Source organism: Podarcis pityusensis (genome assembly GCF_964106645.2).
Source record: "Podarcis pityusensis genome assembly, chromosome: 2".
Classification (NCBI taxonomy): Eukaryota; Metazoa; Chordata; class Lepidosauria; order Squamata; family Lacertidae; genus Podarcis; species Podarcis pityusensis.
In genome coordinates this window covers 66,927,493-66,952,058 of record NC_138029.1, presented here as the reverse complement: position 1 = coordinate 66,952,058, position 24,566 = coordinate 66,927,493, and the positions used below count along the sequence as shown (strand labels likewise).

The 24,566-nt window shown below is 40.6% G+C and overlaps 1 protein-coding gene across 2 annotated transcripts in view; it reads right to left on the bottom strand.

Moving 5' to 3' along the window:
• Positions 1-24,566, bottom strand: part of SGCD (sarcoglycan delta) — a 420,649-nt gene that overhangs the window by 197,703 nt on the left and 198,380 nt on the right. Inside the window, exon 1 of one of the 2 annotated variants that reach the window (XM_080989005.1) lies at positions 438-736. The exons of the other annotated variant lie outside the window; for it this stretch is intronic. The gene's annotated coding sequence lies outside the window, so the exon portion shown is untranslated. Of the gene's footprint in view, positions 1-437; positions 737-24,566 lie in introns of those variants that run through there. 2 annotated transcript variants of the gene reach the window in all.

Sequence of the window (24,566 nt, the reverse complement as noted above, 5' to 3'; positions counted from 1 at the left end):
AAACTACTCAGCAATAGCCTCAGTCTCCTATATGCCTCCTATATACGCATATATTTCATCTGTATTTACTATAATTTTGACAAACTATATATTAAACCATGCTATGGAACTTCATCGAGTTTGTAGTTATTCAGCCTTAAGATATATTTAACAAGTGGCATTTCCACAAGGGGAGGAATAAGTTGGCAAATGCCTGTATAAGGAAGAGAGAAACACAAAAGCAGTTCTCCCTGTAAGATCACAACTTAAGAAAAAAGTTAGAAAGGCGGCAAACCCTAATTATTATTATATTATTGTTGTTGTTTTGCAAACAGCCTGGCGGATTTCCAATTTCTCCTCCTTCCCTTTAATCAATGAAGTGAGTACAAATAGTCCCTTCTACATCAGAACAAAGGAACAGAAATGCCAAGCCTGGAGAAAGAACAATGGCGTCTTACCTCTCTCTTTCAGAAGTCAGAGGAAACTGCTGGATCCAGGGACTCTAGCAGGGGTGTGGGGGAAAGATGCAGTGTTGCCTTCAGAGCTGCACGAGGCCTACCCTGTGTTTAGAAGCTGTCCCTGTCAGATTTTCCAACAGCAGAACTGTGGCCAAGTCCCTGCCCATGCCTGAAGAATTTCCTGAACAGCATTCCCGTTCTTTTTCTAACTGCCTTGAAACCACACTCTGTCTTTTACTTCAATAAGGCTTTGTCAGGCCAAGTTACAGCTACTGGTCTGGCTCCAGATATCAATTGAAAACACATGTGTTTTGCATTAAAGAGCCCCCTTCCCCACATACAATCACTCCTCTGCAATAAGCGCTGGAGCTCAAAATGTTTCGCATTTGGAACTATAATGCAAATCATTTCTGCAGCAACTGTGGACACTGGTAATATTTTGGCTTCGACAAGGGGAGTTTTATTGCCTTTGCCGCTTGTGTATCAAAGATCCCAAGATAAAATTAAGGCAACTTTCTCAATCTCACGAAACCTAGTAAGGAAAGGAATTCAGATTTCTATTCAGTGCCAGCCTCCCTTTACCTATGCTGCTGTCTCATTTTAATTTCAGTTGCGAAAAGGGAAGGCGTATTTTTAGAATCTCTAGGCTCTGCTCAGCACATTGCTGCTGTATTCTAATATTGACATGCACGGCTGTAAGCTGCAGATGCTAAAAATACTACAATTATGTCTGAGCTCTCTCACTCTTTTTTACCCTGACAGTCCCTCAAACACACACACACAAAATCCTACGTGTGTGTGTGTGTGTGTGTGAGAGAGAGAGAGAGAGAGAGAGAGAGAGAGAGAGAGAGATTGTCCTGTTTGTCAGAATGAGTCCCAGTTCTTGATACTTTTCATTTCCAGATGATATCATGGATTATGATGCCAAATAGCTTAAGATGTCATGAAATTGACAAGTGCCACCAATTTGGGGGGCGGGGGTGGGGGAGAAGGGAGGGAGGAGCAGCAGAGTTGTCAAGTTAACCATACAGAAAGGAAATCCTTTACAGGAAATAATGTTTGTTTTAAAAAAAAAGTTAGAGGAAATCAATCTCAAATAGGTCATTTTTATTTTGGTCAATCCATTTTCTTTTTACTCCTAAATATGTCCTTTCACGCTTCCCCAAAAGAGTTATTAGAAAATGTTAAAGTGAATTTGCCCCTATAGCTTCATGAGCTCTTAAACAGCAAGTTGTTGTTCTTAAGAGCATGCATGCTACGTATGAGTGTGTAGCCTAGTATTTTGGTTCAGTGGGCTCGTGCAAAACATCTCCATGTTCATTGTGCTTACAGGAAGCTGGAGAGTAAAGTCTTCCTTAAACTAGAGGTGGGAAGACAATTCTGTTCAACTTTAGTTTATTTTGCACTCTTTCATATTAAAGCAGCTCAATTTCTTTTTCTACCATTTGATTTTTTTTTAAGTCTACCCTTCTACTTCTGCCTGTCACTGTCATATATTGTTCCATGTCTTCATTAGTTTATATGATTGTGCATAGCGTGGAGAAAATGGATAGGGAGTTTTTCCTCCATCTCTCATAATAAACCAAAAATCATCCAATAAAGCTTGGATTTTAAAAGGTTCAGGACACAACTTCTTCACAGAACACACAAACTACAGTGGTACCTCGGGTTAAGAACTTAATTCTTTCCGGAGGTCTGTTCTTAACCTGAAACTATTCTTAACCTGAAGCACCACTTTAGCTAGTGGGGCCTCCTGCTGCTGCTGCGCCGCCGCTGCACGATTTCTGTTCTCATCCTGAAGCAAAGTTCTTAACCCGAGGTACTATTTCTGGGTTAGCGGAGTCTGTAACCTGAAGCGTATGTAACCCGAGGTACCACTGTATAGTAAAGGCTTCCACTAACATGAAAAGGGTTTAAAGGGATTAGGCAAACTCAAGCAGACAGAGCGCTGTTGAGTTATGCCCTGCATAGGGACTTCCCATAGGTTTCTGGTTGGCCAATTCCAGAGCAAAATGCAGGGAAACAAGGGCCTTCTTAGATTTTCATGGCCTGAAACAAGGGCCCTCTTAGATTTTCATGAAATTCCAGAATTTCAGACTTCCAGCTGTATCTGGAGACACCAAGGACTAAACCCTAAACCCTTTGAAAGCTACATATATGTTCTACCTCTGGGCTATGGCTCCTCCCCAGTCTTTTATCCTTTCTTTCCTTGACTTATAGTTTCCTGCTCTCTTTTTGATCCCTTCCTTTGCTTATATGTGCTTCAATCATTACTAACTGCATTTCCTAGTGTCGGGTCTGATGGCCTGCACTCCATCCAGCCTGATTCTTCTCAATCCAGTCATCCCATTGTACACTGTCACTTTCTTCTCTTCTACTTTTTCCTCTTGCCATCTTTCCATATTCGGATACTATTTTAATTCTGACCTTCTAAGCATCATATGATTGCAAGGGAGAAAACGAATTTAACCATCAATGCTAAAAGTGATTCATCCACCACACCCAAACATTCAGTACAGACACTGCTTATCCTGTCACCCTATTTAAACTGAATCTTTGTACAAGAGCCAAGCCAGTAACATAAAATGTAACCAAATCAAACATGTTATGTACGAGGAGAGCAAGATATAATGATGAAATGCAGCCAGATATATTTTCAGTTTCAGGAACTGACTGATAGCAAAAAAAAAAAAAGAGAGAGAGAGAGAGAGAGAGAAAGAGAGAGGGGGGGAGAGAAAGAGAGAGTGTGTGTGTGTAGCATGGAACGAACAGTTATGGGACACTATCTCTGCAGCAGGATGAGTCTACATGGAGAAGTCTCCTTACTACAGAAATAAATTGGCTTGCCAAGTACATCATTCTGAGCATGAAGAGCATTTCAATGTCAATGTGAAGGCTCTCATGTTTGAATGCTTCCCCATGTAGAGACACTCTGCACATATTTGCTGATGGACTGGTCATCTGAATAATCCAAAAGGGACCAAGAAATATTTTCAAAGTGTTTGCAATGAGAAAGAAAGCAAGCACAGATGGGGAGAAATCTGAAAGAATAGCTAGGTGAACTGAGTCCTAGGAAGGCTACCAACTTGTCTAGCATGCAGAACCAGAAGAGGAAACAGAAGGTGCCCTTCAGAAAACCAAGGATATTGCAGTACAGTAAAAGCAACTGAGAAGAAACTTAATAACCTTTCAAATACAGAGTGTCAATGAGCTAAAACTGTGTCAGGCTCATGTTCTGTAAATAATGGGTGGTGGTGGTATTTTTGTGTATTCGACTTGGTGGTTTGAATCATAACAAGTTGGATAAATTTCTCCTAGTATGCTCTTTCTTTGCTATGAGCACTTTATCTAGTCAACACTAATCCTTTATAAAGGTTAATCTTAGAGCATTTACAATATTGGGTACTCCTAAACCACCTTTGCTATTTTTTAAGGGGTGGTGGCATTTCCGTGCACTGCTCTGGTTCGCCAGAAGTGGCTTAGTCATGCCAGCCACATAACCCGGAAGCTGTCTGCGGACAAACGCCAGCTCCCTTGGCCTATAGAGTGAGATGAGTGCCACAACCCCAGAGTCATTCACGACTGGACCTAATGGTCAGGGGTACCTTTACCTTTAAACCATCTTTGCTATTTTTAAAGAGGTGGTAGTGGTTGTGAAGTACTTTATTACCTACCCTTGATGAAATCTTTGGGCCATGGATTATTTTCATCATTAACTCTGCCAGCTATACAGTATTGTGCAGTCACGTCCAAGTGCAATATTGATGAACAGAAACGATATTTGTGGTAAGATGTTCATTTTAACTTTAGCTATCTTGCTGAGCCAGGATAATGTATATGTTGACAATTTTCCCATAAGTTTTCAGATACAGCCAGCAATTCCCTGTGTTTATATTCTGTTAAGTCGTTGAAGTTCATGGTTTACCCAATACCCAAGTTCATGGTTTCTTAGTTCATGTGTAACCTGCTAAACACCATCAGTTGCTTTCAGGTTTCAGAAGGCATATTGACTGTGAACCATTTGGACTTACTCAGGTTTACAATAAAGCAGAATGTATTGCAAAATAGGTAACTTCCCATTCAAGCTAAATTTCAGAAATACCTTTATTATTTCTAACTGATATTGTAATTGGTTCTAGAAAAAAAATGGGAAATAAATTGTTATTCTTGCACAAAAATTGTTATATTTTTACGTGTGCATTGGTGTGTTTTACAATAAAAAAGCAAGAGAAGATTGTTTCAACTAATAAGTTTAACTCCAAGTATACTTCTATTTCTACATATACCTGTATGGAGCGTTTAAATAATCCTGCAATAATTGATTCAAGCTGGCATGCCAGTATAGGGAGTACAGTATAATGGTTCAGCAGATACTACTGCTCTGAAATTAGTTTTGCTTTTATTGTTGTGTGTATGTTTGTTTATATGAGAGGGAATTGTGTTTGATATTGACTGAACAGCAGTACAGAATCAGAGAATCTTAACCAGAGGGTCTCTGAAGGTTAAAGTTTATGATAAACAGCTAAATAGAAATTGTTTTCCCCACTTTCATATTTCTTCTGTGAGTTTTTAAAAGAAAACAGAAGACCCCACCATGCCAGTATAAGGAGGAGTTAGACAACTAGCTTGTTTATTGCAGTGAAGATACAGTGCCTCCTTGCCCTTTGCCACTTCTGTGGTGATGAGTAACATTAAGAATGATCTATGTCAATCTTGTACCTCAAGGAGTAAATTCTACTCATGAATAAGTTATCCACAAAGATCACATTTTATCTACACTGTGCTGTAGAATTTGCCCCAGAACCTGAGCTGCAAACTGACCTTCCAGCCAAATGTACTCTGCCCCTGCCAATCTCAGCCCTTACCCAACTAATTAGCCGGATGGCTTCTATCATTTGCAGGCTCTTCTCAGAAATAATTCAAGACTTCCAGACTAACAGAGCTTATGATTAGGTAAAATAAAAATTGCTCCTTTTCATTTCTCAGGCAAACTTAATGTTAACTACCTTGAATGACTTTTAAACTACCTGGGCTGTAATTTTTGAGGCCGCATTACCATTCTGAAAGAAAATCATATGCAATATGGCAGGTGTTTAATGAGAAAGGGGTGGGGGAGAGAGAAACATGATTTGTGGTATGAATGGCTTCCTCCAGGTTTTTATTCCAAATGGGGTCTGCCTTAAACCCACAAAAATAGAATGTGCCGAGGATATGCTTGCATATTATGCAGATGTGTGAGCTGATATTCCCTTGGCAAGGTCAGTAACGAATTCTCCATTAAATCTTAATGTGTCCACATTTGTTACCCTTATCTGAGCAACTCTCGCTTTTGTTCACTGACAATGCAAGTTGCATGCTGCTGCTCTACAAGCTTCATCCTAATATACTGCCCTGATGAAGGAAAATTGCCACCTCAGCCTGAAATGATGTTCAGTTGGAGCAAAAGGTTGAGCTTCCTTGCTGTTTTACTGTGATCTTATCAACACAGAAAGGTGATTTATCAAAATAATAATAATGATGGCGCAGTTGTTGGTCAACTCAAACCTGGCTGTTATGAACCGCATGCCCATTCATTTCTTGTCATCATCATCATGTTTAACTCTGTTTAGGATACAAAGCATAACATGTGTCAACTGCTGACGTGTTATTTTTGTTTTAAAACACCGGGTACATAATCTGACACATCTGAACTGAGCCCATGTGCAGCATATCACAAAACAATTTTAATAAGCTCATTAGCAAGATGCTTGTAGTACAGTATGTAACCAAACAGTCCAGCCAGAAAAGCACTGTGTCTATGGACAAACAGCACTGGGGATAATAAATGCTATGTTAAGGAACTGAGGGAGGGTCATGTTTACATCTTCAGAAACTGCCATGGAAACCACAATTTTTATTCAGTATCCATTCAATCAGAGCAGACATGACCTCAGCACTGTCCGTCTTATCCAGGAAGGAAATGCAACCTTAGATTTGTATTGTACCTATACTGTATTATACCTATATTGTGCAGGATGTTTTCATTTTTGTAGTCTTCCCTTCACAAACTCCAAATGGCCTGAGTGTACAATTCAAGAACATAGGACGTTGCCTTATACCACGTCAGACCATGGTCCACCTAACACAGCATTGTGTTCACTGAGTCCATGGTTTCAGACAGTCTTTGCTAGCCCAACCTGAAGATGATCGGGGTTGAACACAGGACTTTTTGCAAATGTACACCAAAAGGTGGCTTGTTTTTTCATATTGCACTTTTGCACATAGTGGTCTGCGATTGTAAACACCTTTGCACAATAACAATCTAAAGTGGCAGCTACAACCTGTGTTGTTTCTACACACAGATTTTCATATTTTCAAACTAGTGTGCAGCTGTGTTCTTGATGCTCTTTCTTCGCCTCTCTGCAGTTAGTGTTTAAACAAAACTTTCTTTCCTTTTTACTTTTTTGTAGTCCAAGGGACTGGAAACTAATGAGTTGATATACTGATATACAGCAATGACAAACCTAGACAGCATCTTAAAAAGCAGAGACATCACCTTGCCAACAAAGGTCCGTATAGTTAAAGCCATGGTTTTCCCAGTAGTGATGTATGGAAGTGAGAGCTGGACCATAAAGAAGGCTGATCACCGAAGAATTGATGCTTTTGAATTATGGTGCTGGAGGAGACTCTTGAGAGTCCCATGGACTGCAAGAAGATCAAACCTCTCCATTCTTAAGGAAATCAGCCCTGAGTGCTCATTCGAAGGACAGATCGTGAAGCTGAGGCTCCAGTACTTTGGCCACCTCATGAGAAGAGAAGACTCCCTGGAAAAGACCCTGATGTTGGGAAAGATAGAGGGCACAAGGAGAAGGGGACGACGGAGGACGAGATGGTTGGACAGTGTTCTCGAAGCTACGAACATGAGTTTGACCAAACTGCGAGAGGCAGTGCAAGACAGGAGTGCCTGGCGTGCTCTGGTCCATGGGGTCACGAAGAGTCGGACACGACTAAACGACTCAACAACAACATACTGATATACAGAGAATATATATCAAGTACAGGTATACAGAGGTGGCTAAGTTACTCTGCTGTTTCCTATTCTACCTATTTCATTCACAGATACGTTAAACATGGTGAGAGACAGTGGCACAGCCCTACAATGTCAGTAGATCTGCCCCAGTAGGTGGCGACCTGGGAAAGCATTCTCTGTGTACACATGATGGCAGCAAGCACTTGAGAAGTACATTCTTGGTACAAAGCAGGTTATAAATGTTCCAGCAGAAGGCGCTTTAGATTTGCAGACAGTGTGGGACAGAGACGACATGGAGATGATGTTGAGTGTACAGTAAGGTTACCAGATGTCCCCGTTTCCTGGGGACAGTTCCCGGATTTACAAATCAGTCCCCATACAAAATCCATTGAAGTTGAAAAGTGTCCCCGGATTCATTGAAAAAAATCTGGTAACCTTAGTGTACAGCACCCCCAAAAGGCACTTGCATTCAGCACTGAATAAGACATTATCACACAGTGTATCTTTCACCTAAGTGGTGAGAGGTTCTGCTATATAGGAGAGGGCAGATAGCAATAATTTTACAGATGTTAAAAATATGTATTTTGGGAGCACCAAAGCACACACACAGGTAGAGAGTATGTGATTCTAAGAAGCATTTGTCCAGATATCTTAAATCAGAGCTCTATGGTAAAACCTTTCAGCAATTATGTCAAACAGCAAATTAGACTAGTTAATCTACCTACCCTTGCTCCCATCTCCTATCCAGATCAGCATTTGTCAATGGATTTTGAATCAGAGTACATTTGGGGAGCTGATTTATAGCACTAATTGTCTATTAGTTAGATATCTGGTATCAAGGTAAACACCTATTGTCAACGGAATTGCACTAAACCACACAATCCCAACAACTTCTGTAAAAGGGGACCCTTTCCAATGTTGGTCTCGTCCTGCTCTTATCCCCCTTCTTAAGTCCCCCTTCTGCACTGATTTGAGGAGTTCAGAACCTCTTACATATTAGTCTAACGAGAATTTATAAATATGTAGTGTGACCCCATTTAAGTAAGGGAGATATTATTGAGAAATATAATTGGTAGCACTTAGACACTCACCTTCCATTGCAATGCTAAGCAATACAGGAAGTGGGAGTAATTACAAGGTAGAGGAATATTAATCCTCTTGCCTTGCAACCACCTGTCTCACCTCACTCATTCCTGTAATGGGCTAGAAAGTGAAGGGGTGGGGTATTTACTTCTGGAGCCACTGTTATGCTAATTTAGCACTTCTTTCCAGAGATTTATCAGAAACCAAGCATGGGATGTAAATTCTAAGTGGTGACTGGTTTCTCCAAGGCCTGATTGAAACACTGCAGACATTTTTTTGAAAGGAAGGGGGGATTACTGAACTTGCTACTGACAAGGTGTGTGTGTGTGTGTGAGAGAGAGAGAGACAGACAGACAGACAGACAGACAGACAGACAGAAAGACAGACATTCTACAGAATCTGGTCTAAGTGGGTTTAAAGCTGTACTACATGACACTCACCACCAGGGGAGTATGTTGTCCTGTACTCAAAGGTTTCCAAATGCTAATACATTGCTGGAAATGACAGAAGGAAAAAATGCTCTTGTGCTCAGATCCTGCTTGCGGGTTTCCCACAGGAATCTGGCTAGCCACTGATAGAACAGAATGCTGGGCGGGCTATTGGCCTGATCCAATGTCTTTACATTCTTATGTTAACATTCTGTCCCCTTTCTTGCTTAGAAAAGCTACCAAATCAGTCTGTGTCTTCTAGTGATCCTAGTGTTTAGAAGCATAATAGCTTGACTCTGCCTTGTAGTGGTGAAATTGACTCAATTCTGTAAGTTACAGATTCCCTATGCAAACGTAAACCTATAAAAGGCTTGTGCCATTCTACACCATGGATATAAACCAACAGCTATCCTGAGTACAATTCTGATAAATAAACAAACAAGCAAAGCTTAGATTTGCCATATGTGGTCAAAGTGGAAGGAGGTGCCTGTTGCAGTATATGGCCACTCTAAAGCTCAGAGCTCAAGAATTTCCACAGAAACCTATTATGAATGACAAATTAAACCACCATTTGGAAGAAGCAGCCCTCACATTCAACAAGCACTGAACAAGAATTCTTGCTCAGCTACAGTTCTGGCTATTCATGGCCTGAACAAATATATCACGGGACTACAATAACTTCAAAAATGCTGCTCCATTGAAGACTCAGAGAGGTTATAGCATTGCAGTTTCACAAAGAAGTGCAAAATGTTCTACTTCCTCACAGAAATAATGCAGGCACCAGTGGCCTTTAGAAGGAAGGCGAAATGGAATGTGTGTGTGTTGGGGGAGGGATTCCGAATATTTTCTAACAAACTTCTTACAGGTCCATTGTCTGACACACATGTACCTTCTCCAGATATTCTCCCCCCGTAGCCTCTTTTCACTTGCCTATTTTTTATTATTCCATTGTAGAAATGCCTCTGCAAATCTTTCAAAGGTTAACAGGCCTGTCCAGAAAGCACAGGAACCAAGTCTCGGTACAGCCTATGAATTTTAATGATCCACATTACAACAAATGTGCTATTTTTATACCTGTTCGGTGTCTGCAATCAGAAATATCTCAGTAAATGTATAAAATATGACACAGACCAAGTGAAGAAACAATAACAGAACTGCCCTACAGCCAGGCCACCATTAATAAGGGTAGACCACAGTGAAACTGGAAATGGAGCAGACCACAGGAATAATATAAGGAAAGTCATAAAAAGGATTCTAGAGAAGGACATGCATCCACAGGATACATACAGCAAGTAGAAATCTTGTGATGTTCTAGGTGAATGCACATGTTAGTTGAGCATCACATGCTTATAGTTGGCCACCTCTCATGCCATCATGAGCTATGAAGAGAATTCTAACACTGATCTTCATCTGATCAGAAACCCGGGAAAGCAGACAAAGTTCTCCCAACAGATGATTAGAGTACCATATAGTTTTGGCACTTTGAGGGCATTCAGATGCGGCAAATATTAGTTGTTTATAATGCTAGTTCCAGTGTTCCTTTCACACTGCTCTTGGGCTGATCACCTTCACCATGCACAAATATATGCCCCGAGTATTTGAGCTGAGTAATATATGTGTCAGTATTTGCCCTGACATAATTTTTTTAAGCAAATTTGAATTCTGATACAACAAAACCCAACACATTTAAAGCACATAGCTTCTCCCAAAGAAGCCTGGGAATCATAGCTTACCCCTCACAGAGCTACAATTTCCAGCACCCTTAACAAACTACTGTTCCCAGAAGTCTATGGAGGATGTTATGTGCTTTAAATGTATGGTGTTGATATGATCTGGCTGCAATGACAACCTGAAGAAATCAGGCACATGGCTTTGCTGATCTGTGTCGATAAGTGTTAGAAGGTATTACAATCTATAGATTTGTTACAAATATTTCAATCACAAAGCTGCTCTAAATAGTCACCGATTTAGAAATTACAGCAGTGCTTTGATTCGAAGTGTGCAAAATGACAATGTGCTTGAATTTGAGAATGTGCTGTGAATGAAGTTTCCATGATGACAAAATATTTTGCTATTGCCAATGTCTTGGCATTATTTCCAGCTTGTTAGCAGGAGTCTAAGCCTATCTTACTCATTAGATGAACACTCTTAAGTACAAATAATCTGCCTGATTTGTATTTTAATGGCACACGGGAGAGCCAGTGTGGTGTAATGGTTAAGAGCGGTAGATTCATAATCTGGGGAACCAGGTTCGTGTCCCCACTCCTCCACATGCAGCTGCTGGGTGACCTGGGGCCAGTCACACTTCTCTGAAGTCTCTCAGCCCCACTCACCTCACAGAGTGTTTGTTGTGGGGGAGGAAGGGAAAGGAGAATGTTAGCCGTTTTGAGACTCTTTAGGGTAGTGATAAAGCAGGATATCAAATCCAAATTCTTCTTCTTCTTCTTCTTCTTCTTCTTCTTCTTCTTCTTCTTCTTCTTCTTCAACATATAGCAGACAAATAATGAGAGCCAACCCTAAAAATTGTAAGTGATGGCTCCAGTCTAACTTCCCTGGGGAGGGAATTCCATAACCTGGGTGCCATTCACCAAAACCAAACCACTTTAGGATGTGGGATATGCAACAGGGCCTTAGAAAAAGAACTCAACCTATAGGCTGGCTTATATGGGAGGGAATGATGTAGGGCAGCTCTGGTAAGAACTAGTACCTTGAATCCCCCCCCCCCCCCAAAAAAAAGGGAAGCCAGCTCAATAGATACAAGACTGGTATAATATGGCTTAGAAACATGTACACCAGAAACTAGCCTGCTTGTCACATTTTCAGCAGCTGCAATTTCTGAACGTTCTTCAAGAGCAGTTCCACGTAGAGCATGTTGCAGTAATCTAACTAGTTCCTATTTTCAAGGAACAAGATGAACAGTGGTAAAAGAAGCAGGGATGGAACCAAGAAGGTGAGAATTAGATGAAGCCTGTTCTGCTGAATATCTGAATCAATATGATGCAAGGCTCTTGTTCATTGAATAGAGACGTGGGGGATTTTTAAAATAGAAGCACTCTTTCTATGGAATGAGGATGTGACAGGAAATGCTTACTCATACAAAAATCCTACCTGTTTTCAATGCCCAATAACAGAACAGGTAAATCCAGGCCTTATCTCAGACAAATCAGAGCTCCTTCATTTGGGTATTCTCAAGCCATGACCAGCACCTCTTCAATCGCTAACCAGCATGCTTCTTCTCATTGGACGTTTATTTCTAAGAGAAATCACAAGCTCCTGAATTTATATAACCTGCCTTTGGCACCGCTATGCATTTCCTGGTGGCTGCATATATGTTTATCATTTGCAGTACTGTAGGTTGCTAAGAGCTGGTAATTTCCCCCCCAAACTAGAATTGTTTCCCTTTAGGATCTCCGAAGCAGGCAAAATTCATCAGGAGCAGATTGTTCTAAGATTATTAGAAAAATGATAGTAACTATATAATACGGTGGTAGATGTCATAGTCTCATTGCTGAGCAACCACAGGCAGTGCTCAGTGGAGTGGGAGGTCCGTCAACCAGAAGAGTCTATGAGGTCTACTTGCCTGGAGTCAGAGTCAGCATCCAAAGTCAAGTCCAACCTAGGGTCAGGTCAGATGGTCTGGGATGACGGAATTCAATGATCAAGGGTCAAGATGTGCAGGAAGCAGCAAGGTAGGACCAGGAACCACAAGCATTGTTACCAGCATCTGACTGCTGCTGGAAGCTCTGCTTAAAAAGGCTAAAGCCAGCTGGTTCTAATCAGTTCCCTCTCCTCTGTGTCCTTGAAGGTTGATCACCTGCAGGTGGAGTCACTTCCCCTTCTCCCCCTTCAGGCTGCTATTCAGCAGGTGAAGCTGACTCCTGGCCCATGACAATATGACACAAATAAATATATAAAGTCCCAGGTCCATTCACAACTTTGAAGAATGTCACGGCTTGGACAGCTACTATCAGTCAGTCAGCTAGCAGTACTCAGTATTGGTTTACTTGACACAGTGTTCTACTCCCTATAAGGGAAACTCAATCTATTGAATCCTTATATCTTTCTTTTGCCAAATGGCTTTAATAAAATAGACACTTCAATATAGAATTTAAATGTACTTAGAATTAACTTGATTATGCACTTCAAAATTTAAGGCAGCAGTTTCCAAACCTTTAAGGGCTCATCTTACCCATATATGCCACAAGCACAGACCAGAGTGCACTTCAGTAAGTATGTCAATAAAACTGGGAATATGTTAGCAACTGGCACCCAGATAAACAGGCAAGGCAAATGTCATAACACATGTTTACATATTCACACTTTAATTTGTATCATTATCTGCCTGGGCATACCTCTTTATGCCTGATATGTTAAAACTGGCATCTTTGTCTTATGTCTTTGAATCCTAAAACCTTCAGTGGCATAATTTATACCAGAGGAACATCTGACAGCAACAGTGGTAAGGCAAAGAACTGCAATAGTGTGTTTAATGTACAGGCTCTCTTTTCAGTTTTTTAAACTTTCTTTTCTGCGGGAGGTCATGCTAGGATAATTAAAAAAGGAGATACAAAAGCACTATTAATTAAAGCATAGGTAGAAATTAATTATAGAATGAACCCAATGGTTTCCCCTGAAAGCTGATTTTGCAGATAGCATATCAAAAGCAAGTATGCCATGGGGAGATGAACTGATATGAAAAATATATAGAAGAGAGGAAAAAGACTTTCAATGGATATTTCTTTCAAGGGTTCGATTTCTTAGCTCAACTGGGGTTCCATTTCACGTCACAAAACTGCAATCTAGCAGCACATAGGTACCCATATAAAAAGCCAATTAATGTGTTGTGAGGAGAATATGTAGGATACCAAATCACAGTATTATCACATAATGTTGTGTATTTCAGTCACTGGAAGGAACAAATTCCATTTATTTTTTGTGGTACAGAAAAGAAAACTTTTGTCATTTCATTGCAAAAAATATTTCAACTGAATAAAGATAGTTAAAGTGGGAAGAAACTGTGAGTGATGGAGAGGAGATGAAAAAACCCATCACCTGAGACCATCTGGACACACCTCTGCCATCAGCACTATTGTTCTCTAGGCCACTCTGGGAGCCCTGCCATCCCTCTAGTCAAGTGAATGATGGAGGGAAGAGGAGACAGAAAAGGTGAAAGACCAGAAAAGGTAACCACCTGAATTGCTAGTAAGCCCATCCCTTTTGAGACAGATCTATAAATATCCTTGGCAAGTGATCGCCTTATCAAGCAAGGTTGACACTTAAGTGCATTGTCCCTCAAATGTGGGCCTCTGCAGGTACTAAGGAAGATTATATTAGCTTTAAGCAAGGTTGATACACACAACAATGTGTATTTAAAAGATACACAAACCAAGTGGTTTACTGTCTTCAGAAGAATCTCCAAAGTCTGTTTGAAGGCTTTGAGGCCCAAAACCCACTCTTTATTCATAAGAGTCAAATATGTATTTGCTAGCACCCATAGAGAGCCGCATTAGAAGAATACATTTAAATGTCAACTCTATTTGATGTATCAGGGCAAATAGTTCTCTAGAAATATGGAGTCAGCTATGTTGCTAACAAACTAAGAACTAAGTTAATATTTGTGCAATTTGCAGAGAGTTAATGATTTAGGAACTGAAAGCTGGGCCCAGAAAATGTCCTGCATATTAAACCAGATGCTGCAGCACTACTGAACGTAAGCAGGGTGTGGGCTCAGAAACCTGCATGGTAGACAGAAGGATAAGATCAGAATATACCTTTTGATGGGGAAACTGACAAAAAATTGCTTTCTGTTTGCCTGTCACCGGCAGAAGACTCTGATGACTCAGAATCCTTTCTGTGAATGAACGCTCCTTTCTTTTATCTATACCAGCTTGGATTCCATGTGTGGATGAAGATGCTGTTTTCAGAACGTTAAAAACAAATCCATAAATAAAATGCATTATGTGGTGGCGGGGGGAGGTGTATTTACAAGGGTTATACCTTTGATATCCTTGACATTTTCCACAGGGCTGTCATGGTCTAAGGCACATATCCGTACAGATTTTCTGTTTTTTCTCTTCTTCCCTCACTGCAACTGAGATTTAACCCTTCCTGAATGGTACTCATATGGGTATTTTCCCAACATTATTATTTGGCATTATTTCAGATAAGGAAGCTATGTTTGCTGGTTCTATGTTTATTTGACTGTTGGCATCCCATGATTTATTATGGGGACAGAGCGACACATCTTCTAGGTGATTAGTTTTTAGGTCCTTAAAAACAAAGAGTTCATGGTGGTTCCTCATGGGAGAAAAAATACTGGGAAATGTGCCTCCAGCAGAGACGATTCTATATAAGCAAAGTGTGTGTGTTGGCAGAATGTCATATTAACATAATTTCATGCATTTAAATTTCATAAGATGTTTGCAGAAAGTGAATAGCAAGGAAACTTTCAAAGGTCAGAATCTATGAGCTCTAACCTATTTGAAAAGATTGGGAAAAGGACAGATGTCTCATGACGGAAAGTGTCAGAAAGGGTTGACAGCACACTTAAACAATGAAATTCATTACTAGTGCTTTCTTGCCATCTTGAATATGATTCTTAACTATTGAAGAATGCTAACTCGGAAAACTTTTTAAAGTGTAACATTTCTTTACACAGAAGTAAGTCTCATTTGGGTCAGTGAGATTCATTCCCAGGTTGTAGGGTAAAGGATTATAGCCTAATGCAGTGGTTCCTAATTAGTGGTTCATGGACCTCAGAGGGTCCATGTAACCCACCCAGAGGGTTCATGGCACATACCTGTCAACTGTCCAGAACATCCTGTTTTGGGGTGCTGTGCACTCTTGTGTGGATGACGTGTCTTGCATGGGAGAGCAACCCGAAGACATGCATCCTGGTTTTGTGCTGGGGCATGTTGAAGAGTATGGTGGCACAATTCACATAACAAAAACTACCACAGAGATATCAACATTTTCAAAAGTAGGGGGTCCATGACTTGGCTTTTGAAAAACAGAGGGTCCACAGTACTTAGCTAATTGGAAGGCCTAAGATAATAAACTGCATATGATCACACTGTTATTTACTATACAATACTGTACGCAATCTATTGAGGTTAGTTGTGTGTGAGCTGAGCAGCTGACAGGTGGATCTGCAACTGAAGAACAGAAGAGCCAAAGCTGTGACTAATGGAGAGAGAAAAAAAATCTATTGGGCTCTTAGGCTCAGGTGTAAGGTAAAGGTAAAGGGACCCCTGACCGTTAGGTCCCATTGCGGAGGACTCTGGGGTTGTGGCGTTCATCTCACTTTACTGGCCGAGGGAGCCGGCATATAGCTTCAGGGTCATGTGCAAATAAACCACATATCCTAAAGACACCCCAATTCCTGCTGTTCCTCATTCCAATGAATCTTCCACTGCTTGGAAATTGGGGTGGCATGAAACAATATGTACCTTTTGATAATGACACATATTGAGTAAATCTGAACCACACTGTATGAAACTTATCAACCTCTGATCCCTTTCTCTTAATAAGTGAGATTTTTCATTTCCTTACATAACCACATTATTTCTTATTTAGAGTTCAGTTTACATCCTTCACGTGCCGTTAAACCATACAGTGGTACCTTGGGTTACAGACGCTTCAGGTTACAGACGCTTCAGGTTACAGACTCCGCTAACCCAGAAATAGTACCTCGGGTTAAGAACTTTGCTTCAGGATGATAACAGAAATCACGCAGCAGCAGCGGGAGGCCTCATTAGCTAAAGTGGTACCTCAGATTAAGAAGAGTTTCAGGTTAAGAACGGACCTCCAGAACAAATTAAGTTCTTAGAATCATAAAATCATAGAGTTGGAAGAGACCACAAGGGCCATCGAGTCCAACCCCCTGCCAAGCAGGAAACACCATCAGACATATGTCAGGTGTTTCCTGCCAAGCAGGAAACACCTGACATATGGTTGTCAAGCCTCTGCTTAAAGACCTCCAAAGAAGGAGACTCCACCACACTCCTTGGCAGCAAATTCCACTGTCGAACAGCCCTTATTGTCAGGAAGTTCTTCCTAATGTTTAGGTGGAATCTTCTTTCTTGTAGTTTGGATCCATTGCTCCGTGTCCGCTTCTCTGGAGCAGCAGAAAACAACCTTTCTCCCTCCTCTATGTGACATCCTTTTATATATTTGAACATGGCTATCATATCACCCCTTAACTTCCTCTTCTCCAGGCTAAACATGCCCAGCTCCCTTAGCCGTTCCTCATAAGGCATCGTTTCCAGGCCTTTGACCATTTTGGTTGCCCTCCTTTGGACACGTTCCAGTTTGTCAGTGTCCTTCTTGAACTGTGGTGCCCAGAACTGGACACAGTACTCCAGGTGAGGTTTGTGGTCAACCAAGACTCCTAGATCCTTTTCACATGTACTGCTCTCAAGCCAGGTGTCACCCATCTTGTATTTGTGCCTCTCATTTTTTTTGCCCAAGTGCAATACTTTACATTTCTCCCTGTTAAAATTCATCTTGTTTGCTTTTGCCCAGTTCTCTAATCTGTCAAGGTCGTTTTGAAGTGTGATCCTGTCCTCTGGGGTGTTAGCCACCCCTCCCAGTTTGGTGTCATCTGCAAATTTGATCAGGATGCCCTTGAGTCCATCATCCAAGTCGTTGATAAAGATGTTGAATAAGACCGGGCCCAAGACAGAACCCTGTGGCACCCCACTAGTCACTCTTCTCCAGGATGAAGAGGAACCATTGATGAGCACCCTTTGGGTTCGGTCAGTCAGCCAGTTACAAATCCACTGAGTGGTAGCATAGTCAAGACCACATTTTACCAGCTTCTTTACAAGAATATCATGGGGCACCTTGTCAAATGCCTTGCTGAAATCAAGGTAGGCTACATCCACTGCGTTCCCTTCATCTACCAGGCTTGTAATTCTGTCAAAAAACGAGATCAGGTTAGTCTGACATGACTTATTTTTCAGAAATCCATGCTGACTATTGGTGATCACAGCATTCCTTTCTAGGTGCTCACAGACTGTTTGCTTAATGATCTGCTCCAGAATCTTCCCTGGTATTGATGTCAGACTGACTGGGCGGTAATTATTTGGGTCCTCTCTTTTCCCCTTTTTGAAAATAGGGATAACATTTGCCCTCCTCCAGTCTGCCGGGACTTCGCCTGTTCTCCAGTAATTCTCAAAGATGACTGCCAGTGGTTCTGAGATCACATCTGCCAGTTCTTTTAATACTCTTGGATGCAGTTCATCTGGCCCTGGAGACTTGAATACATCTAAACTAGCCAAGTATTCTTATACTATCTTCTTAGTTATTCTGGGCTGTGTTTCCTCTGCTGAATCATTTGCTCCAAATTCTTCAGGTCGGGCATTGTTTTCTTTATCGGAGAAGACTGAGGCAAAGAAGGCATTGAGGAGTTCAGCCCTTTCTGTGTCCCCTGTGTGCATTTCACCATCTTCTCCTCTGAGTGACCCCACTGTTTCTTTGTTCTTCCTTTTGCTACGAACATACCCATAAAAGCCTTTTTTGTTGCTTGTAATGTCTCTAGCAAGCCTGAGTTCATTCTGTGCTTTAGCTTTTCTGACTTTGTGTCTACACATGCTGGCTATTTGTTTGAATTCCTCTTTGGTGGTTTCCCCCCTTTTCCATTTTTTGTACACATCCTTTTTTAATCTTAACTCAGTTAAAAGTTCTTTAGATAGCCACCCTGGCTTCTTTAGGCACCTTCCATGTTTCTGTCTCATTGGTATTGCCTGAAGTTGTGCTTTTACTATCTCCCTCTTAACAAACTCCCAGCCATCATGAACTCCCTTTCCTTTTAGTATTACTGTCCATGGGATTATCCCACCAGGTTTCAGTGATGCCTATTATGTCATATTTAGTTTGCTGTACCAAGAGCTCAAGCTCATCTTGTTTATTTCCCATGCTTTGCGCATTAGTGTACAGACATTGAAGTCCATTAATCATTCCCCCGTGTCTCCTATTTAAGGATTTTTTCCTCCCACCACTAGGTGTGCGTGCTGTTTGCTCCATTTGGTCTATGACATTTGGATGATCATCTTCATCAATTGATAGACTCCTACCTTCAGGAGCACTGTCTCCCTCCCCCACATTAGTCAGTTTAAAGCCCTCCTGATGAGGTTTGCTGGGAGAGTTAATTACTATCTTCCATTGTTCAGTTCTTTGCAGTGTTTATCTAGATGGTATAAGATCACATTCAATTCCTTCCGCTGCTTACAGACTAGCGTACAAGCTGCAGCCATAAATAACTCACAGAATGCATATCCAAACTCCGCCATTAAAATTCCGCTATGGAGTTCTTCCCCAGCACACAGTTAAAAGCAAGATATTTTCTCAAATTCAGACTCTTTACAATATCTGTTTGGCAGCAGTTCATTCCCCCCCCCCCCACTGCATTCCTCCAACAGCAGTCCAGGTATAATATTAAATAAAGTCCATTCAGCCTTGGACAAGGGGGGGGGGTAGACTGAGTGAGGAAATGATTATGATCATATGTTTGGAACAAGAGCGGAAAACTTGATTTTAAGAAATTGTATTAAATTAAATTAAATTGGTTTGATTTGTAATAATTTGGGAAATTAATAAAAAGAATTTGAAAAAAGTGTCACATACCTTGCTGTACTTTTAATTGTGGAAGTCAATCACAGCATAAAATATGGTTCATTATAAAATCATATTCATGCTAGCTAGCCATTAAAAGTAAGTGGTTTACTGCAAATCTGCAAAGCTGAACAAACAAATAATGCTATCTGTGAACATTTCAGGCAGGATGGAATTTCTTATTCTCTTATTGTGCCACAGAATTTTCTTTCCTATATGTGAAATACTCTGTGTGCTAATACATTATAATAATAACATTCGGCTGCAAAATGTGACACTCCCATTCCTATATGTGGCAGATGCAATTAACATACTGTCTAAGAATATGCCTTTCTCTCATAAATCTACCTGCTGCAAAGATTGTAACAGGATTTTAACTCAGTTTTACTTTCTCTTTCTGTTGAAAAAATGTATCAATGGATAACTCCCAAGCGTCCTCAAATCCTCTGAGAATCTCTCTAGTCTTCAAAGTATCACTTAACTAGGGTCCCTCAATGCGTTAACCACAATTTTCTTGATTTAGTTTTTCTGAGACACAAATCATTCGCCCGGGGGGGGGGGCACACACAACCCCACCATGCTGCCTTCCAGCTCACAACATAAATTAGCTCACCAACTGCTTTTGAAAGCAGAGGGGGAAAATCATTCTAACTTCATCATTCTGATTATAGAGGAGGGAATAAAATCTCCTATGACCACAGATGATTCAAGGCTTCAGGGATTTCTTTTTACAGCCATGTAAGAGAAAATACATACACGCAACACCGGCAAGTCAGGAATAAAATGTAAAGCTGACTCACAATAACTGCCTCAAATTATTAATTCCTTAACCCCTTTTTGGTATAATATCTTTGGCAGACTCAGCCTTTCCAGGTTTAACTTGGAATGTGTGCCAAACATTCTGTAAAGCCCCAGTATTTGTTTTAAGAACAGTACTGCAATGGGTGGAAACACACATTTATCACCACACAACAAATGCTTGGTGCAAAATGCCTGCAGCCTCCTTCTTTAGGCAACAGTCATAACGGAACAAGGAACCAGTGCTTTGACTGAGGGTACTGCCTTGAGACTTGCATAATCTGACATCTGGTGCCACATGCGCAGCAAACTATGGACACATGTAGAACATTGATACCATAGCGAACAGAGTCCGTTGTCATGTGGTACAAATAAGTTACTGGTACTATATATGATGGCGGGTGGCGCTGTAGCCGATCAGAAGGTCGGCGGTTCAAATCCCCATGACAGGGTGAGCTCCCGTTGCTTGGTCCCAGCTCCTGCCAACCTAGCAGTTCGAAAGAACAGCAAAAAGTGCAAGTAGATAAATAGGCACCGCTCTGGCGGGAAGGTAAACGGCGTTTCCATGCACTGCTCTGGATTCGCCAGAAGTGGCTTAGTCATGCTGGCCACATGACCCGGAAAAACTGTCTGCAGACAAACACCGGCTTCCTCGGCCAGTAAATCAAGATGAGCGCCGCAACCCCAGAGTCGTTCACAACTGGACTTAACTGTCACGGGTCCTTTACCTTCTTTTTAAGCTATTGATAGCTATTCTGTTTTTCATGAATTTGTCTAATCCTCTTTTAAAGCCATCTAGGTTAGTGGTTGTCACTAACATAGTAGAACTATGTGCTTTTATCTATCCTGAATCTTCCATATCCTAGCAAAGGTTTAGGTATGCGATCATTCGCGAGTCATTTGCGACTGGACTTAAGTGTCAGGGGTCCTTTAGCTTTATATGATAACACAACCACGGAAAATCCATTATACGTGGGTCATTTCCAGTTGAGTGGGTGTAGATACTGTGCAGTCCAGCCCTAAGGAGTTGTAGAATAATATAAAACAATGAAGATCTCTTTTTGTGCCCTAAACAATAGTGGCTAGCTTTAGTTTAGCAAAAAGGAATTATTGCTGTGTCCTTGTGATTATTATGGAGCCAAGATGCTTTGTCCATGCTGCTCTAAACATTAAAAAAAATATTTAGAGCAAATAGACTAGACTTCTAGAGAACAGATGGTTCAGCTGACACACTGTTGATAGGCCTGACATTGTTTTCTGTTTTCTCTGTGTTAGTGGCTGGCTAAAAGACAGGTGACTGAAAAATAATAGGAGATAAATGAACCACAACACAGCAAATTTGATCCTATGCTTGTCTCCCATGCCATAAAACTGTAGCAGGAATGTATATGCTCACAGTTTTCCAAGACATTAGCACATCTTATCAAACAAAATGTTTGGTTTTTAAATTAGGAAATATTTAACACTGTGTTACATATTTATGAGTCTTTTTAAATGCATAAGGAAGGGCACAGGGCTGCTTGAAAGAAAATACATCTAACATGGCAGCCTGTAAGAAGGACAAGAGAGAACAACTCTGTGATCCGAAGACTGAAAACAACTTTTGCTACGAAGATGTGTATGGATTTATTTTTGTTGAGTTCCATGAACTGAGGCCTCTACAAGAAAACTGAATACAGTTTTCTGATAGTCATCTCTAGGCACAAACGGGAATTTCTTCCCAATGCAAGAAGCTTCAGAGGAAGGTTTTCTTCTGGACTACAGCAAGGGAGGGATGGGTTAAATCAGGCATAAGCAAACTTGGCCCTCCAGATGTTTTGGGACTACAACTCCCATCATCCCTAGCTAACAGGACCAGTGGTCAGATGTCTCAAAACATCTGGAGGGCCAAGTTTGCCTATGCCTGGGTTTAATTCTCTCTCCCTGCCAGCTTCAACCCCATCCATCCCAGGAGAGGTTATTTGCATCCCCCCTCCCAAGCATATGTTGTATTTAATGGCATCTTTAACTTGGCCTTCAGAAAAACCCTTTCCATGTTGAATCCTCAGCCTCAGTACTCTTGTGTGTTAAAGAATCTGGAGGACATTCTCCGTTTGTGCCAAGTGCTTTCCCTGTGGCTGTTCACTGCAAAGGAGGATTAACATTGATGGGCAGCTTGTGTTGGCATTTCAGATTTTCTCACTGCAGAACGTCTGAATGTAACATTTCTCCCTCGGAACGTATTTTTAAAACTGCTGCCTTTGTTGAAGATCACACCTAAGACCTCAACAAGGTGCAGAACATGTTCTGTTTTTCAAAATGAGATGTGGGCTTCAGAATCATTTAGGCACTTGTCTTGAGACTGAGTGTACTTCAGTTCCCACATCTGCAAAACAGGAATTATCTTGCAGAAGTGTTCTGAGGCTTACGTATTTAATGGATTAATTAGTGTTAAAGTGATTTTTTTCTATGCACCTTTGAAGTGCTGTGGGTTATCCTTAGTTGTTTGAGCACTACTACTAACAAGGTACGGTATTTCATTATCATCATCATCATCATCTTCATCATCCTGGAACCAAGCTTTGGTGGCAATTACTGTTTGCACTGTCATCCTCAACACCATCTGTAAAATGGATGAATGTGGGGAGGGAATTCATCTCACAAAGCAATTGAGTTATGGATCAGAATACTGAACAGCAAAACAGGCATCATACATTATCTCTCAAAAATGCTGTGAAGCTTATCCATTGATTAATTAGCGTGCAGGCATTTTTCACTCTCTAACTTTAAAGGGCTGTTAAGAACAGTGGTAGATTATGCTGTGCAGTTATGCAAGCTCTTCTGCCAGCAGAAACCAATGATTTTTTTATCCTGAAAGCAGACTCTAAACATAATACAGGCTGTAATTATTATTATTATTATTATTATTATTATTATCATCTTCATCATATCCATTCCCAAAAATATTTATGAAGAGCTATAAATGCTTTAAACACACACACACACACCCCATGTCATACAAAGTGCTAGAACTGAATGGCAAGTCTCTTGCATTTTTTAATTATGAATACTGTTGAGATGACACTTAGCAATATTCTTTAGTTGAAATAGTCAGTGCGGGAAGATTAATTATATGTTTCTGGTTGAGAGTGATAGCTATTAAGTTATATGAAACATCTTCATGGACTCTGTGTGTGTGTATGCTTGTAAAGCATAAAGAAGTTTTATGCAGAGCTTGGAAATAGATGTTTGCTAAAACTCTATGCAGTTTCACTGCACTTGAACTGCATTGTTTTTAACAGAATACTAAAGTGGTGTTATGAATATGCAATATTTCTGAAAGCTACTGGCATAGGGAATTGAAAACAAATTTGTTGAATCCCATTAGCTAACCAGACAGGTATTAAAGAATTTGTAGTCAATAGTAACTTTGCTGCTGCTTTTAATGGAGCCAGTCTTTCATTCCAACATGATATTATCACAATTAAATTTTCAGTAAATTGCAGATTGGTTCACATTTATACATGGGCCATTAATCCATGATCCTATATTGTGTGAAGAAACCTCCATCTTTCTCCATTTAGACACATAATTCACTCAATCTCATATGGGAGAGAATTGCCATGTCTCTTATTAAACCACCTACACTCAACATCACCACCTATTCATGAAAAGGTATATATGTCCCTGTAACACAGAGAATCGATTCACTCATTACTCTCTAGTTACTTTTGCAAGTCTGATTCTCATTAGACTTAATGAACTTTTTTTGCAGACTCCAACACAAATCAGGAAATAATAAACTCCTAAAGATTGTAATCCTCAACGCTTATGCTCCTGAAAACAGTTTTTTATCTAGCCAATTCTTCACTTTGAAAAGTGAATAAGCCAGTTCTCATCTCTCCCAGATTTACAGGGCTCATAATTTTTCAGCAACAGTGAACCCCCTGCAAAGACCCCTGTTTTCCTCAGATACTTACATCTTCTGTTCTTTTGATTCTACTATAACACCAGGAGAAACATGTGCTTACACCAGGCAGCTGCAGCTGGCTAGAAACCCCTTCAGAAATAAGCTGTGGAAAAATTATATAAACATCATCAAATATTTATCTCTCAGGAAAATATCAAGTGGAGTTTTATTGCATGACATGCACTGTATATATATTACATGAAAATTATGATTAGCATTTCTTTTGCATAAATTCAACCTGCAGCTAT